Source organism: Symsagittifera roscoffensis, chromosome 3 (assembly GCF_963678635.1).
Source record: "Symsagittifera roscoffensis chromosome 3, txSymRosc1.1, whole genome shotgun sequence".
In the NCBI taxonomy this organism is placed as follows: domain Eukaryota; kingdom Metazoa; phylum Xenacoelomorpha; order Acoela; family Convolutidae; genus Symsagittifera; species Symsagittifera roscoffensis.
In genome coordinates this window covers 56,886,204-56,892,203 of record NC_087064.1, presented here as the reverse complement: position 1 = coordinate 56,892,203, position 6,000 = coordinate 56,886,204, and positions in this window count along the sequence as shown.

The following is a 6,000-nucleotide window of genomic DNA, read 5'->3' as shown; positions in this document are numbered from 1 at the left end:
GTAACATTCAGCCACTATCTGTATCTCGCTCTTCTCCCTTTCAGTGATATCCTCAAACCAGGTGATGAGGTCCTCTTTCTGGAAAGAGTGTATTCTGACGCATGATCGTCCATCACAAGTATGCTCGCCGTTGCCACATGTCGAATCAAGACAACTGCCCGGCTCCATCCTCTTCACCGACCCTGTTCCACTCGTCACCTCACTCGACTCTTTCATCTGAGGCAGGATCAGTCTATGTACTATACTCAAGGTCGCCAAATCCTCATCCTCTGTCGGTGCCAATCTCACTCGCTCAGTGACCTCCTCAATCAGGCTCGCATGGGGATGTGGGCACCAGGAGGGTCTGAGTAATTTCCATACCACTTCCAGATTCGTGGTCAACACGCCATTCCCGTTGCCCATTTTTAGTTCCACTCTTTTACTTGAGCGTGGCACACTTATCACTTCCGGCGTTCTCTCGAGAATCAGACCCAGGCTAGGTCTCTCTCTCTCCACAGTGTCTATCTCCATTATCTTCTCTGTCCAGAACTTCAGTAGCTCCGCCACCTCATAGTTTCTGTGGGCACCTCCGGCTTCCAAGTCCAAGAAGGGGTTGTACGCCATTCCCATCACTCCAGAAACATACTGGTACTCTCCCTTTTTGTTGAGTTTTAAGTACTCCCCTGACGAAGCCAGGTTGCGGTGAACGTCGTGTTTCTCCTCGAACTTCTTGTTGTAGAACCTTCGTATCTCATCTAACTTCCTATGGCTCTCCAGAGATTGCCTAGAACCATCCTCCCTCTCTATTCCAGTACTCTGGTACACATTCAAGATGACTGTGGAGACTCTCCTTTCCAGCGTCTTGCTTCCAACTGCTTTCTGATGACATGCCAGGATGGTGCTGTCAGTCATCATCGACATCGTTCATCTCAAGAAACAGGTTGCATCTTTCCTTCTTGCCAGACTCAAGCCTGAGTTGTCCCTGGCTACGTGCTGCATCAGCATTCGATATATCTCTAGATTTTTGCCTCCCAGCTTCAACTTATCGTACGAAGTCAGTGTCTCCAGCTCTATCCCCAACAGGCTCCACGCGAACATCAGTTGTCCTGCAGTCCTGATAAAGGGATTCGCCATCAGCGGCGGTGCCGATGAGGGTGTCCTCATAGCCTCTTCAAAATGATCCTTCAATAAGTTTTGCCAGGATCTCTTCAGCTGGTTCGCCAATTCTATCTTGTTAACCTCAGCCTTCTGCTGTGTGGCCCAACTGTGTCGTTTGCGGGCTACTCCACTGTTCAATTTCTTCAAGCAGTCTTCCATTTCTTTCAATGTCCCAAGGGCTATCCACCACGGTCGGGAGGTATTTCTGGTTTTATTCTTCTCAAGAGGATCGCTGGTCACTTGTTTCCCAATAGCCTGATGTTCACTTGAGACCCATTCTTTGCCGACGTCTACCTCCCAGGTCTGCCCGCTCGTCGAACCTCGCTTCATTTTTATTCTCTGAGGTTTGAAATCTTCCTCCGTCACTGAGCTGGTGGGGTTTTCCATTTCTTTTTCTATGTCGAGCAGTTTCCTCGGTTCATAGCTACTCTTGTAGGCTGCCGTCTTCCATCGCGCCAGAACCATGGGGGCCGTCTCTCTCAAGTCCTTTTCCGAGACCGCGTCAGCTGAAGGACTGCCCAATCCCTCCACGTCTCTCTTCCTCTTGCGAGACCTCACGTCTTTATTCGGGGGCGTCGTCGTTATCATCACTGATTCAACTTCCTTCTCTCCAACCAACTCTTGCCTCCCCCCTGCTCGAGCCTTAAGGATATTAGTACTTTTAATCATATTAATAGTTCCCACCTTATCCCCCCTTGTATATTTAATTATTTTATTGTCAGTTTTCTGTTTCGGAGTAGAGCTGTCTTTACATTTGTCTTCTCTGGTCTTTTTTGATGTTTTCCTCAACTCGACCATCTTGCTCAGCAGTTCTCCTCTAGCTTTCTCCTCTAAACCCGTCCCCATCAGGACAGGTTCACCGAACTTCACCACTGTGTCCCACAGTTCCTCTTTAAAATTGTCCAGTGTGGTGTCTTCATCCACCTCTCGATTGAAATCGCTCAAGAATTCTTGCCAAGCATCTTTGTCCAGAGTGCCCAGAAAGGCGTCTCTGTTTCCCTCGAAGGTATTCTTCTCCCTTCTCTCCGCACTCAAGAAGATCATCCCCATGTTGGTATTCTCGCTCGTCAATGACATCTCTGGGTCCTTGCGGGGGATGAGGTCAGAGGTGGCGTGGGGGTGTCTGCCCAGTTTTCTTCACTCAGATCCTTCAACAGTTCCTGCGCAGTGAACTCCTCCTCCGCTGGCTTCTGCTCCGGTGTGTTTCCCACCTCCATATCTTCTCCTGCCTCACTGAGAGTTTCATCCATGCTCTCGTCTCCCGACTCTGCTTCTCTTCTCTCAAGAATCCTCTTGAATCGATCTTCTACGGTGCCACTCCTTTTATCCCCAGGGGTGTCCACCGAAAGGGGTGATGGTGTCGTTGGATTCGTCCCCTTGTGCTCTGTCAGTGCCACGTACAATGGACCTGCTGCATCCAGCTTTTTTCCTTCCTGATTCTTTTCCACCTGCTCTAGTCCGTAAGGTGCCCGGTATCTCCTTGTGGCAAACAGCATCTCGTCTGCTTTCAGTGCGATATGCCCTTCATTCACTATCATCCTGCCGTCGTCCCATGCTGGCAACTGGTTCTCTAGACTTGCCCGCTCAAGTACTCTCAAGGCATCTCGCACCTCGAATTTCGGGGGCATCGAACCTCTCATTTTCTTGGCTTGAGTTGTCCATGAATTTATCTTCGCATCGCTGGTATGGAAATAAATCGCTGCAGTGTAGCCGATGAAGAGCGGATCCCAGCCGTCGGTAAACTCCTTCTGCCGTTCTTCGGTTGTGGTTCTCGCGTAAGGGGACGGGACTACCAGGGAACTGTTCATCCCCAGGGTCATTCTCCTCACTATGGGGAACTCAGGAATGCTCGCTGGCAGGACCTCTTTCTCCAATATCGCCTCTAGCTTCTTTTTCACTAGCTCGAAGCTTTTCGTCCATGCAGGAACTCTCAAGATTTCTCGCCCATTGGCTGTCAAGGGATTCAAGTTCCAGAACTTGGGGTAAGTTTCGATGGGGCCCTCGCGCTTGCCTCCCATCCGGCATTGCAGTTGTCCTCGGAAACTGTACACGATCAACTCCGGATCCTTCAACTTTCCAAAGAGCACCGTGTTGCTCATCTGTGCCCTTAGCACCTCTTGCTGACACCAGTTAATTGTCGTTCCATCTAATACGCTAATGAGGCTCACATGGGTCACAGAGTATCGATAAGCCGTCACCAGAGGGTCTGGGAACGCAAACGTGACGGCCGGTCCATAGATACAGGTCACGACCTCCCCCAGCCCCCGGATCATCCCCATGGGGTCCGATCTCATGGCCAGGCATAGGTCCGTCAATAGGGGCATGCCTGCATTCGCTCTTCTCCATTCTTCTCTTGTCTTCGGGCTCTTTTCTTCACCAGTCAGGTGCCTGTTTTGCATCAACAGGTACTGCACTAGCAGCGTCTTTAGTCCTGCCGCACACTTGTACGAGTAGGTCTCAATACTCGAGTGTGTTCTTCCCATCGACAGGGGCTCCCCGTACCTCATCAATCGGTGAAATGACGCCAGCTCACCGTGGGTCAGAAGCACTAACGTCAAGTACCCGTCTATTCTGAGGGTATCCACGCCACGACTGAACATGTACGCTGGGCCCATATTAAACAAGTGCCTCGGGTAAACCAGGTACAGCGCCAGCAACAGACTGATAGGCATGTTTAATACCTCCTGTATGAATGCTTTGAAGATAGTCTCCTTCGCACTGTACACCTCGGTCAGGAACTTTTTTCCCCAACAAGGACTCAAGAACTCGAGAATCTCATGATCCCTCCTCGTCCTTAGCTCACCTCTCGCATGCTCCCTCCAGAACCCTCCAATCGCGACCTCATTGGCTGCTGTGACGAACCTGCCAACCGTCATCTCCTTCTTCTCAGCTATTCCCAGTTGCTCCTCAAGAAAATCCCAGATCTGCTTCACCAGAAGCGGCGCATCTTCTCTTGTTTTCTCCGTGGCGTTTTCCAGTCTTGGTGTCAGGAAGGGCCACTTGCCTCCCTCTTGTGCCAACCAATGCACCATCGACTCTAGTTGCTTCTCCGATGCGGCCACGTTCTTCCTTTTGTTGTTCGGCCCTCTAGATCTGCTGGTTGAGCTCGTGATGGTCAACTCCATGTCCCGAAACCACAGACTAGCCGTCAGGTGAGCCACCACTGGATGATCATCCCTTATAATCGGGCTGAGCTTGAGTTGCCTGGCGAAGTTGGATATCTCCAACAAGAGGACCTCGTCTAGTACGATGAGGATGTCGGCCAACTCGTAAAAGCCTCTCAACGCATGGGAGACATCCGCCCATGCCGCCGCGAGTTCTGATCTGCGCAGTCTCAAGTTCGTCGGTTCCAATTCTCGGTTGGAAGCTGCCATCAGGACACGCCACCCATTCCCCTCTGCGATCAAGATCAAGATCGCGTACACAAACTGCAGAGCGAGCGGCATGCTCGAGTACCCGGGGGACGTTGTGAACGCCACTTTTGTCTTGGAGCCGAATCTTGAGGCAACATTCTCTTGTATTTCATTTATGGCCGCAAATAAGGTCTGGATGGCCTCCCAGATCCTCTTTGGCGTGGGCTCACCACCCTTGAGCTGCTCAAGAAATCCCGTTGCATGCAGATGATCGTTCATCCCTGCAAACAGTAGTAACTCAGGTTCGCAGGGCATTTCTGACTTCATTGCCACCACCAGGGTCAACATCTGGTTTAGCTACGCTCCCGGCAAGGCATATATCAGGGTCTCTGGCCAGAACAACTTGGGAGACGTTCCTTCAAAATCTGATCCTGCTACGATGACCACCCTTGCTGCAGCTGGATCTGCTCTGTCGTAAACTGCCAGGGTTTTGGCCAGCTGCGTCTGCCCGCAGGGTTTCCCATATCGGGGGTCGTTGGCTAGTCTTGTGCCTTCATATGCGGCGTCTGGTAACTCCATTTCTCTCGGGTTCATCAGTTTGTCTACCACTCTCAATTGTGCTGGAGTGGCCACTCTAATTCTGGCAATGCTGGTTCGGTGCTTGGGAGGCTCCACCACCAATCCCGGGCTCCCTAATGACTTGAGAGGTCTGTAATCAATCGGTCCCATCACCGATTTTGTGGGAATTCCAGTCAGATCCGCCGTCTCCATCAACTTCGCTCTCGAGAAATGTGTTTCATGAGCCTTCAACCAGTCCACGCACTGGTGTCTCCCCAAGTCTTCGTGTGACACCTGTTCCAGACCCAAAGCTCTCGCTAGCTCCTGCCTACATTCCAGATCCTCCAGATCCAGTTCCTTGACCTTCTCCTCATATTTCGACCTGCTGGTCTCCAGTGGCTTCTCTGACCTCTTCTTCTCCGCAACCACCACTGAGGATATTATCGACCCTTGAGGAGTTGCTGATATCGCTTCATCAGCTTCCATGGGTGTGGTGCTCGGTAACTTGGTCCGGCTGTTCCTCGAACTGTCTCTAGAATCGGCTCTCTCGCCTAAGCGACTGGACAAAGACCTCGGGTTGAAGAAGGGTGGGTTTGGAGGTGGTCCGAACGTGACTTGTGCTGTCTCCAGCAATTCTGCCTCTAGCGCACATATGTGTCTTTGGAAGACGTTGTTCAACCACTCCACCCCTCTGGGCCTATCAAAGTGAATGCCATCCGCGGATGCATCGTCAGGGAAAGAGGATAGCTCCATTTGTTCAGCCACGTCCAGTAGCCTAAGGGGAAGGACACTCCTTTGATGTACCTTTCTGATTGCTTCATTCAGGCCTCGCACTTTTGTGTTCATCTCCACTGCATGTTGATCCGCTCCCATGTTGTAGGGAACAGTACATACCGTGAGAATGGCCGGATCCATTTGGATCCGTATTTCCTCGAGAATGCAGCTCATCTTT